Consider the following 13,493-nt stretch of genomic DNA (forward strand, 5'->3'; position numbering starts at 1 on the left):
CAATGTGGAGAGCCTCTGGATCTATCAAAGCATATACATCGAGAAAATACCGATAATATACCTATGACAACATCTAGACGTACTCAATATCTGCCTCCGTCAAGGCATAAATACGACGCCGAGGACCACTAGAATCGGGAGCTCTCCTCTACCTCTACCATGGCTAACCGGCGCCCGTGAACCTTGTCCCATGTGGGACGATGACGAAGACCCGCTGTCGATCCCGAAGTCCGAACCCACCCCTACCACCAACCGAGGGCAATCACGCATGATATGGCTCGGCCGACCGCATGTATAGCAAACCTCGAACCTAGTCGACACTGCCCCAATGTAACTTCCCATACCGAGAACATCATGGCACGGTGGACTAGCCTCGACCCGAATTACCCCGAACCGAGAACCCGAAGCCCCGAACTCCCGATCGGCCCCTAATAAGTAGATCTATCAAATCTCTGGCCTGTAAATGGTGGAGGTGCACTAGTAATAGAATAGCCTGAATGCCTAGAAAACTGTTATCTTGGCCCACCTCTAAACTCACTTGTTGGACCCGAAGATCTAGCCTCTTTGTTATACCCCATCATGCTCACCCTCACTTCTTCGTTGTCGTTTTCTTCCAAATCGGGTATGGGCTTGAATGTGCGAAATATCCATGTTGTCCTCGAAGGGACGCAACAAGCACCTATCCATCAAATGTACCCAAGGCCTTCACAAACGTGCACTGTCACCCATATCCGCTACCATAGTCGAGCATACCTAGACAAAGAGTCAAGCGAAGACTATACTCTAGCACTCATACTTCCTTGCCTAAGATTTCGAAATTATTCTGGGCTTAGCTCGCCCAACCTTCTCGGGGGCAAGTAATGCCTAGGAAGGCATCCACAAATTCTCGTTATACCGAGGAGTTGTATTGACTCCCTGAAGCCATCCAACCGTGTACCAATGAACCGCAACATATCGAGTCTATAGGATGCTAACTCTTCATCGATTCAATAGCCGAAGCATGCATTAACTGAAGTGTCCTCAAAATCCCATCAATAAAATTCTCGGGTCCTCATCCGGCTTTGGACCAAGAATTCCGAAGGGTTCAAGCTAATAAAATCACGGCCCTTGCACTAACAGCCCCTATCACCTTCTCTGTATCTTGCCGCCGAGTCTCGCGCAACCAACCGAGTAAGTAAATGAATGGCCTCTTTACATCTTGGCCCGACGCATCCGATCGAGGAGCCGGGAGGTGCGTAGCCGGGGCCGAGGCTCCCTCATGCCTCGAAATAGGCACCGAGTGGGAGGACCGAGATTGAGCCGCATTTCCGAGACTCACTTTCCCTCTACAACTCGCGGCGTGCTCTTCGCTCCGCTTTTCGCCACCGTCTTGCCCTTTGGGTCGTCGTAGCTTTTCTCTTTATAGGCATTTCGAAATATCTAATACACGGTTAGGAAAAAAAAAAAAATCCTTATATCATGGCTCTATCGCACGATCTTCGAAGAAAGAAGGTCATTCATGCCTAAAACGCCCAGCCTCCCCTTATAAGCGCGGCGCGCAACACACCCATAAACAAGACTCTACCGGACATGGCTCGTACACACCCTAGGACATAATCGGCTTCGATACCACTTTTGTCACGAGCCAACCGGAGGGGTTACGACAGCACCCGTGCTAACCCCCGGTACCTCTTATCGTACTCTCGTATTCACATCTAGGCGAGCCACATGGCTTACTCATAATTTATATGCATCAATAGTGCAATCACGTTGGCAACAACACATTTATATCATCATCAATAACAATGCCCATATCCATATATACAAGCCGACGAGGCTATCAAAATGATATTCAAAATATAAGCCGACAAGGCTAAGGACATCTAATCATACACAACAGCCACGAGCCTCTTAAGGAGAGTATGTCACATCATATGCGGACAGACCGCCATGCCCATAGGTATGTACACAAAAGAATAAATACCAAAAGCCGTAGCTCCGGGATGAAATGGAGCTCCGCTATGTAGTCCCCGAACAAGATATCTATGGATCAAGCCCGCCTCCTCGTCCACCCGCGGTACGACGCAAAGATCCACAAACAAAATGACGTCGAACGAATAATGTACTGAGTATGTAAAGCATAATTAACATCATAATAAGAGCATAAGAGACAAAGATTAGAAATAGCATAAGATGGGAGAATCAGGAGATAATAGCCATCATCGTAATTACTTACTTGCCTTTCATAGGGACCTTCCATTTCTAGTGCGTGCTTGTGTACATACATATATACATATACAAATGTCCATATCCGTATCCATATTCATATACATATTCATATCCATATTCATATATATATATTCGTATCTATAGCATACCCGACCATGAAGGTTCGGTGGTTTCACATACCTGGCCATGACAAGGCTCGGTGTCATACATACCCGGCCCTACCAAGGCTCGTGTTATCCGTACCCAACTACAAGGCGTGCGCGCGATAGGTATCATACCCGGCCATATAAGCTCGATGTTACATAATAGTCATACATATTTAAATCTGAATACATAGGAGTTCATGAGTATCATCGTCATCATTGACATCGTCATTTTCGTTATATTTATTCTTAGAGGATCAACTATCACATAAAAGAGGCAATAGAATCGTGAACGTATCGAGAATCGTAAGCTTTGGAAACCTTAGAGATAGAGTCATTTGGAAGACATTATAAACCTATGAAAGGATACATATAGCAAGGGAACCATGCCTTAATGAAAGAAAGGTTGGCCTTACATACCTCTTTGACTTCTTAACTATTTAGCGTTCATCGTTGAAGCTTGAATAATCTACATTTAGAAGGATTCATACCATGGTTAAGCCTTAATGACACTCTTCAATTCAAACTAGAATAATTCACGTTCTAATGAAAATTGGGCAGCATTTCCCCTATTTCGTCAACTTCCACTATATCTCAAAACAACTCCCGAACAACCACAATAATATCCACAATATCCTAATCAAGTATTCACATTCGATCTAGCCTTCAAAATTCATCCTTGTGTTCAACTTATGCTAGCAACTTCATACCTATTTTAGCACATTTTCATGTAATGCTTCTTCATCACCATTATTACTTTCCATAGAAATATTATACCCATATTATACTAATAATCATAACTCAAGTTAGCTTACTACTTGAAAACCTCATAGAAACTACATTTAGAACTCATCTTCCACTCTTTCCTTCTACCCAAGTTGTTCAACAAATAAACATTCTTGATAATATGTAATAAGCATGAAAACTAAGCTTTTATCTCATAAGAATGAGCTTTGGATCAAGCTATCAACTTATATGAAAACCCTAGCTTCAATATCCAAAGAATTTTTGGAGTTTATTAACCCTAGCAAGACCTCTAGCACATGGGTATCTTGATTCTTGCTTATTCATATTTAATCTCTCTTGGATTTTGGCTTGGATTAGTTTATGGAGTGAAAGAGATGGTTTTTAGAGAGCCTTTGGATCTGGTTTGGTAAAATAATATGTGCAAATGAAGTGGAAAGAATTTTATAAAGCGGAACTTAAACTCCCGTCGGGCAGCTGCCGCCCATTTTGACGGGGCGTATAAATTCCTACGACCGTCAAAATGGTTCGTAGAACTGCCTGGGCCAAATATGGGTCATCGTGACCATTTGACGTCGGGCTATGTAGTTTGACAGAGGCGCAGAAGTTTCTACGAGGCGTCAAAATTCCTCGGCAAATAAATGGTCCGCAGAATTTTCTCGCTCGGACGATACCGTCGTAGAATGGCCATAACCTTTTACTCGAGACCTCACATTGACGAGCGATTTATTGCGTTGGAAACTAGACTCGATGAAATTCAATTCGGACAAAAGAAACGTACCAAAAATCCTCATATTCTAGGAGATATGCCACCCCGAAATTTCCCCAACACAACATAAACAACTCTAACACATTTCTTTCTCCCAAAACTCATGAACTACACCAACAATCTACACGTTAACAATGCCATTATCATAAATATAAAATCTACATAAGAATTACATTAACTTCCAAATCATCCCACAACCATTACAACCTCAACTTGAATCATAAAACTTCCATTATTAACATAGAATCCATGACGACGACAACTAAAATACCACATAAGATTTGTTCATTCATTGCCATACAAGACAACCGATTTTCGGCTACAACATCAACACACAACTTCCATGATTTCTATCCATTTCTACACACTACAACAACACCCAAACATGCTAAATACAATTAATCCATCACTCCTATACAACATGGCATGCACACGGCCACAATCCAACATCCACGGCCAAACTCCAACAATTATAATTTCATGAATTTCATTCATTTTGGCATACTACAACACACATAAACCATCCATAACATATAAAATAGAAGATTGAACCTTACCTTCTTCACTTGATTCTTCAACTTGGCTAAGGTTGGTACTTGAATTAATTCTTGTTCTCTCTACTCCAAATACTACTCCACGTTGTTTTGCACCTTCTAAGGGGTTGAATTGCTTGAAGAAAATTATTTTTTGATCAACTCTTTTCTTGCTCCTTCTTGGTTAAGCTTGGCCGAATGGCCTTGGCTTTCTCTTCTCCAAGTTTCTTGATTTTTCTAGTGATGAAGATGATGAATAAGATGACTTATTAGTCATCTTGTATAAATATATAAGGCTTCCATGTGTCCCTTGGCCCACACCAAGGTGGCCGGCTGTTATATCCCGTATTTCGTACGTCGGGATAATCCAAGTCAACCTTGACAAGTTAAGGACAAGACTATCCCGAGAGACTTTTGTTTGTCTTAAAGGCTTAAGTTGTGTGTATGATTTTGTTGGTATGGAAAGGTTAAGGAAACACTTGGAGGCAAAATTCCATTTTTAGTAAGTGTGCTATTTTTGGAAAGTTGGAAAATTAATAAAAAAAAAAAAGAAAAAGAAATATGTGACCATGTGGCCGGCCACCTTGTGGGTGGGCCATGGCCACATGGATGGTGAATGTGTAATATTTAAAAGATGACTTAGTCATCTTGTTCAACAATTTTCATTCTAGAAAAATCAAGAAAAAAACTCGGAGGAGAAAAAAAGAGCTATTCGGCCAAGCTCTTGGAAATTCAAGATCAATTTTAAGCCATCAAAAAAATAAATTCTTCAAGCAAACTTGCTAATTCAAGGGTGCTCGTAAACATGGAGTTGTTGTTTCAAGCGTTAGATTGCTCGTTTTCTCTATCTCCCACTTTTGACAAGTTGAGAAGTTGAAGAAGAAAGGTGAGTTTTAATCTTGTTTTCATGTGTTGTAGAGGGTTTATATGTGTTGTTGTATGCCAAAATGGAAGAAATTCATGATAGAAATCAAGTTGAAGTTGAGTCATGAATGTTGAGGTTTGGTATGGTAGTGTGGAATGTGTAGGAATAATGAATTAAGTGTATTTAGATGTTTATGTGTTGTTGTAATGTGTAGAAAATGAATGGAAATCATGAAATGTGCATGGAGGGTGTGTTGGCCGAATGGTTCCCCTCTTGTGTAGTTGAGAATAAATAAATTGTCGTTAGTATTTTAGTTGTCGTCGTTGTGGATTCTATGAGGAAAAAATGCAAGTTTAATGACTCAAAATAATGTTATGTTAGTTATGGAATGATTTGGAAGTTTATCCGAATTTTATGTGATTTTCGTATTTATGAGAGTTGCATTGTTAATGTGTGGATTATTAGTGTAATTCGTGAATTTGGAAGGAAAGAATATAGATCATGTTGCTTTCGGGTTTGGAGACAATTTCGGGTGAGTTGGGACATGGTTTGGGTTGGTTGATAAAATTGTGTGAATTGTTAAAAGCATTCTTGAATATTGTTTGAATGGTTTTGGAGTAGTAATCGAATGTATAAATGTCGATATTGGTTTGAATATAAGTAGTTGAGGTGAGTTATTGGAATATTATGGATGTTGTTGAATTATGTAGAAAAAAGAATTATTAATGTTAGAATGTATTTTGAGTTGATTGTTGATGTTGTAGCTTGGTTGTTGGTTTGGTTGTTGTTGAATTTGGCCGAGTTGAATTCTCGGGGTGTTGTATTTATAGGGGAAATCTTGAAATTTTTGTAGAATTTAATGTTCATTGGAATGGAATGCCTCAATGCTTATGGTTAATGTTTGGTATGTTGGCGTTATGTAGATCTTGGAGCGCCTGAGACTTGAGGCTTGACTTAGCTTGCGAGCGGACGAGGTATGTAAGGCGTAACTTGTAAGGCGTAACTTTCTCTTCTTTGGCATGTCTTAGTGCTACTAGGTTATGACCCGAGCCTCGGGGTAATTTCGCTCTTAGGATCCGAGCTTAGATATGTGCCTTATTCATTCTTACGGACTCACTCTTTTTGTAACCAAGTTAAGGTTCTTATGTTTTCAAAAGATTGAATTTCAAAAGTCTTATAAAGAATTTTGCTAAAAAGGTTCCGAACTTCAAACGCTCGTAACTTTTGCATATGAGCTCCTGATCGCCCGAAACCTAATAGGTAACTTAATAAGACATAACGTTCCCTAACTTTCATAGTCGGGCTCGGATGGGGTCGGCACTCGTCCGTGGGGCCCGCGGATTTTCTATGAATATCCTTAATGATCTTTATGAATATCCTTAATGATCTTTAGGAAAGATTGAGTACTATTTTCACCTTGACTTCCGAGTATGGATTCCCTACTTATTTAATAAGTTTTGGATTATGATTTTTATGCATTCTAAATGAAGACTGTTATGCATATGACCTCAATATGTAATTATGATTTCTAGGTCCGGTTTGATAAGTTCCGAGAGATGTCCGAAAGGTACTTGAGATAACTATTGTTCCGATTTTCAAATGATGGTTCGCCTAACTTATTTCATCGAGTCTTTGAAATGATTTATGTGCATATGGTTTCTCACTACTCCTCGCTCGTGCGAGCGTCAGTTATTACATCTTTATTTCGCGTCCCGGCCGTGGCATGTATTCGTGCATTCACCGCATTATTCACCGCGTCCCTCACTAGAGGGCCGGGGCACGTTATATATATATATATATATATATATATATATATATATATATATGATGTGATGACGGGGAGGTGGCGAGGATGGCATATGATGATTCCATTCACCGCGTCCCTCATATATATATATATATATATATATATATATATATATATATATATATATATATATATATATATATATGTGATGACGGGGAGGTGGCCGGATGGCATATGATGATTCCATTCACCGCGTCCCTCACTAGAGGGCGGCACGTTACATATATTAGATATGATGATTTTACTTACCGCGTCCCTCATGAGAGGGCCGGGGCAAGTTATGTATACATATGTTCATGATCATTTCTTTATTTATGTTACTCAGTCCATTAATGATTTTGAAAAGCATGATTTACGTTCGAGGTAAGTTTTATGAGATCCGGTTACTATACTGTTAGAACCCGTATTTTTGTACATTGGAACAATCCGAATTAATTATGACAAGTTAAGGACAAAACTATTCCGGGATACAAAGTCGGGATTTTTGACCTTCGATTTTATTTTGAGATATAAGTTGTGCATGAATTTGTTGGTATGGAACAATTAGAAAAATTTGGGACCAAAGTGATAAAAATTGAAGATGAAAATCATCCACAATTCCATGGTTGGCCGTGTATATTGGTATTTGCCCACACAAAGTGTGTTCAATTTTAATTGGAACAACACATTAATGTGGGCCAAGGGACCTTTGACCAAGTCTTGCATTATTAAAAAGATGACCACAAGTCATTCCATTCATTCATCACACTTGACACTTAAAAAAAAAAAAAAAAAGTTGAAGACCTCTCCTTGGAGGTTCTCGGCCAACACCAAGAAAAATCAACCTCCATTTCTTGTCCTTCCAAAAATATTTTGTTGATGCTAACCCACTATATCGAGGTCCCTAAGTAGCGTGGAGGTTTTTGGCTGAGCGATCAACCCATTATTTTTCATCCTTGGGAAACTCCTAGCCTATTGGAAGTTGAAGAGAAAAAGGTAAGATTTGATCTTGTTTTTGTGTTATGAAGGTTATATTCATGTTGTAGTATCTTATAATGGAGGAAAATCATGAAATATGGAATGTTGGAGATGAGTTGGGTTTGTGGTGCTTGAGCCGTGTGGGGTGTGTGTGGTGTGATATTGAAATGATGAATTAATGCTTAGTTAGTTTATTATGATCATTGTAAGGTGAAGAACAATTGAGAATCATCCATATATGTATATATGTTGTGTTGTTGGCCCTGTGTGGCCTTTGTTGGTATTTTCTGTGCGCAGGGTTATTTTGGATAGTCCGTAAAACAAAGGAAACTCTGCCGAAATTTTTCGGGAAATTATCTAAATTTGAAACATAACTTGTCGGCTTCGTTGATACTTGGATGCGTTTGATATCATTTGAGATAGCGTTTGATAGGTGTGTTTGGGTGCCCAGATCGGGCACTAGTCACGGCCTACGGGGTTGGGTCGTGACATATAGTACTTGTCTGTCCTCTTTATTTCCATATGATTCGCTTCATCGTGTTTATCGCTTACATACTTCGACATATTCCGTACGTACCCTTCTTTTCTTCGGCCGCGTTTCGTATGCCGCGGCACGGATACTGTTTGAGCCGCCACTAGGATCACTACTCGGCTATTTTTGGAGAGCTCCTTGTCCGAGCTCCGCTATTGGTACGTACTCTCTTGTTATATATGTACATATTCATTCATGGTACGCGGCCCCCGTCCCGTCATATGGTTCGTTATTACTCTTAGAGGCCCGTAGACATAAGGCGTGGGTCAGGTAGCACCCCCCCGTCACAGGTTGTGTACGTGTTCGTACATATATGATATATGTATATATGTGTGCGCGATGTCGTGCCCTTCGTACGTACGAGTTCTGTGTCATGTTTGTCAGAATCCGATTATAATCGATAGGTGGGTACGAGTGCCTAGCTCGGGCACTAGTCACGGCCTACGGGGCTGGGTCGTGACACCGGCCACATGCCCCTATTTTTTTTTTTTTTTTTTCATGAAATAAATACTTTCCAAAAATAACATTTGACCCCAAATGTTTCCTTAATATTTCCATGCCACAATATCATGAACACTTATGTCTTAAAACACAATTGTGGTTAAAACCTCGAGTTCGTATCCCGGAATGGTCTTGCCCTTAACTTATCGTGGTTGACTTGTATTATCCCGTCGTACAAAATACGGGATATAACAGTAGTTAACTTGGATTATCCCGATGTACAAAATACGGGATATAACATCCTTCCCCCCTTTAGAACATTCGTCTTCGAATGTTAAACTAGTCTCATAAGGTCTCGTAAGAATCTCAGGGGGGTTTCTTTTATCGCCAACATGCAGTCTCATCTACCAATCATACCTTCCCTTCGTCTCTTCTTCGGCTCCTTAAACCATCTCCTTCCTGTTATTATTCCGCCACAGTACCTTAACAAAAGCCACGTCTTTACTTTACGAACAATGTAATAAGGTCCAATACATATCGGGTTAAGCTTCTCCTTCTTGTCGACCATTACACCTTCCATGGGTGATATCTTCAAGCACACCCACTCACCGATCCGGAATTCCTAAGTGTCACGACGCCGATTGTCGTCATATAATTTCGTCATCCCGTAGCCGCTAATAGCCGTCCCCGCTTTAACTATCATCTTTACATCTTTCCTTAACGTACCCAAAATCTCGTAACCATTGTTATTACCGAATCCGACTTTTCTCATTAAGTATTTGCTTGGTCTCATCCTTAGTATATAAATATCCGTCGGAACATAACCACCCTTGTACGACTTGTATGAAGTATACCGATCTTAGTCGCAATCTTTCCTTCTCCCCGGTTCACTCTACTTCACATGTTCTTTCCGTCCTAATATTCGTCGTAGCCTATCTTATCATACTTCTTTCCCTTCCTTTATTCACTCCTTTGATTTTGCTCACCTCCTGCTATCGGAGGTTTTCTATTTTTCTCCCTTACTACTCATAGGTCGCAGTATCATTAGTTAACAACCCTATTGCCCACATCTTAGCCTCTAGTCCAGCATGGCAGTATTCCTTTCACAATGTCTCCGTAAGTTACTCGTTACTTTCTCTTGTCGTATTTTCTCCTTTTTATAAGCATCTACTTTTCAATGCCATATTCTTCACGGCCTTTACAAATGATTCCTAAAGACTATCTCAATTACCATCTTAACTTCTACCCCTTTTATCACGGTTTTTAGATCTTACCAACTTGTTTCAAAGCAAGAACCTTACTGTAGCCCGAGCATCCGTATCAAATATATTGTAGCGTTGGTTGTCTCCATCTTGCACTTGCATTCTCGCACCCGCTTCCCCCTTTAAGGTGTACTTTATACTATTACCCAATTATACTTTGTCTTATATCAACATTTTTCAACTTTCCAGGCGGCACTTTTATTCCGACATTCTCGATCCCTTACCTGCTCATCTACTCACTTTCTTTCTTTTCCAAATATCATTGTGTTAGTACTTCCCAAGCTTATCCCATAGTGAAAACGACACTCGTCTTGTCTCCAGGACATTTGTGCCATTTATTTTTCTTTTTTCACTTGAACTTCGCTACCCTTTCCGATTAATGCCTTCCGTATACCGCCACATTGGTCGTCGAATACACATATCCGTCGCTATAGCCACGTATGGGATATTATACACACACATAGACATATAAATCGCTACCATCTCGCTTACAAAATATTTCCACACACTATTCAAACTCACCCTAATTCTAAAGCCGCGCACCTTCTTTCTATTCACCGGTCTAGTCCGCCCCCGCCCACGCGACCTCTTAAGGTTTCCCCCACTCACCCGCATACTCTAACTTCCTTAGGCTACTCTAGCTTCTCATTTGCTCCCATGTCCAAATTTAAAAACTCGAACACTTCCTGCGGGGTCACCCATCATAAGATTTCTCACACCAAAGACGCTTAACCTCGAAACTTTTTGTTAAAATATGGTGCTTTAATGCTAGTATGATAACGTCCTCCTCACCGCACGACCTTCATCACATAATCCGAGTAAGTTGAAGTTTTGACATTCCCGAACGCTCTCATAACACAATCGTTTTAGCCCTCTTTCAATCCTAAATATTCATCTTATTTTTTTTTCCACCTCATGGATTTCGATCGCTTTCCATCCTAGACTTCGCATCCGCAATGGTAGTAAACACACCTTATTCGCCGTCACTTATAAATACTGGTTATCGGCCTTTGGATTGGCTCTCATTTTACCTCGTTCCTCATCCTTCCTATAACTCGAGTCTTTCACATTCCCGCCACTTATGGTACTCGTATCCTTGGCTACACATGTCATGGTCTCTTACTACACTGCTATCTCGCTTTCTTCTTATTTCCTTCTATCAGTTACTCATTCTTTCCTTACACTTGCTATCATTTCCGTTATTACATAACCCTTATTCCAAACTTTTCCTACAGAACTTGACAAGCCTTCCTTATTCGTTCTATAGCTCGCTTTTCCGTTTCACACTTGCCTTTATACTCTAGTTACATAGATCACACCATAGCTTTGGCCCCTTTCTCACTAGGCTTTACCTATTTTCATAACAATCCCCATTATATTCACATTATATCTTATTCGTGATCAATCCTATAGCATAACACTTCTTAACCCTTTACCCTTTCTGGTCCACTTTATCCTTAATATCTCACAAGTTGTCTTATCCATACATTCATATCCATCGCAATTCTTTTCCTCTGTACTCTTGTCTTAATTATACTATTACTTCCTTTAACTATAAGCTCGTCATAATTCATCCCTGCTTATCCATTCAGTTGGTACCTTAATATAACACTCTATCAAGATTTATTGGCCTTCTCTAAATCACCTCTTAGTACCGCAAGCCCTTTTCAAATCCCTTTTGCCATATCAACATCGACCTTTCGCTAATTACTATTACCATCAATTCAAATAGTAACTTATTTCTCGAGGCTAGCCCATACTCGCAACTTAGTCGATCTTACCATTATCGTGACACGACCTTTGAAGGCATATCACAAACCCATATCTCATTCTTTCTTTATTTCTGGAAAATTTCTACAGAGAGTTTCCTCTATATTTCTTACTATCTCAAACTCCGCACGCAGAAATACCAACAATGCCTCACACAGTACAACATACATATATACATATCATATCATATCACAGCCTCACAGGGCTCCCAATATCAACAACAGTACGAAAATGATGAACATACCTCGTATGCCCAACTCAATCTGCACCTGTTATACTTTCTTGTTTACTTTCCTTTTTAATCTTCAACTTGTATTTCAATCGTACTTCAATATCTTACCCAACATATATCCTTCATACCTTTGCTTACCTGCGTACTTTGTAACTTCTAACAGCATCAATCACTTTCTTCTATGGATGTCATTCTCCTGCTGCAATCGAAGGTTAGTGCAAGTAATCTCATTTCCTATGAGTTGGCTCTATGGCACGATCTAAGATGTGAAAGAAGAGTAACCACTAAATGCCCCGTAGCCACCGTTTATAAACGTGGCGTGCTTAACACCATAAAAGTGACTCTCACTCGGACACGACTTTGCATACAACCCCTAGGACGAATCGTTTGATACCAATTTGTCACACCCTAACCTGTGATAGGGCGTGATGGGCACCCGACCCTTACTTAGGGCCGAGCGAACCCGCTGACTCTCGTTATACTCATAATTATGCTGGTCCCTTAAACCATTACAAGAATGCATAACAAAAGTTTTTCAAGAACAACACGCTTTTCATCTTTCTCAAAACAAAAAAAATCTGTAAACATATGAGATCTGTAACATAATGCATAAGGATACATCGGCTTATAGAGCCGCTTACAAAACTGACATGTTATATACATGACTCTGTCTGCAAAGTCTCTAACATAAACCAAGATACCATAACATAAATACTCGACTCCAAGACTCCGGAAGAAATGGAGCTCGCCAATCCAAATGAATATCTTCTCAACGTCCTTTACTCATCCGTAGGTACCGCGTGGTACGAAACGCAACTCGAAGAGGGGGTCGACGGAATATGTACCGAGCATGTAAAGCATGAAATACTATAAACGTAATCATACCGACATAAGGAGTATAGAAAATCGATAGTAACCAAAACCGTAGGCTTGCCTCGAAACTTAACTCATGTACATATGCATATATATATATTGTCCCGCCCTCTAATGAGGGACTCGATAAGTAAAATCATCATATACATGTACATATAGCGTGTCCCGGCCCTCTAGTGAGGGGCTCGGTAAGTAAAATCATGTCATCATGTCATCATATATATATATATACACATAGCGTGTCCTGGCCCTCTAGTGAGGGACTCGGTGGATAAAATCATCATATGCCATCCTGGCCACCATCCCCATATCATCACATCATCATAAACATATATATAGCGTGTCCCGGCCCTCTAG

The sequence above is a fragment of the Lycium ferocissimum genome, chromosome 1, assembly GCF_029784015.1.
Source record: "Lycium ferocissimum isolate CSIRO_LF1 chromosome 1, AGI_CSIRO_Lferr_CH_V1, whole genome shotgun sequence".
Classification (NCBI taxonomy): Eukaryota; Viridiplantae; Streptophyta; class Magnoliopsida; order Solanales; family Solanaceae; genus Lycium; species Lycium ferocissimum.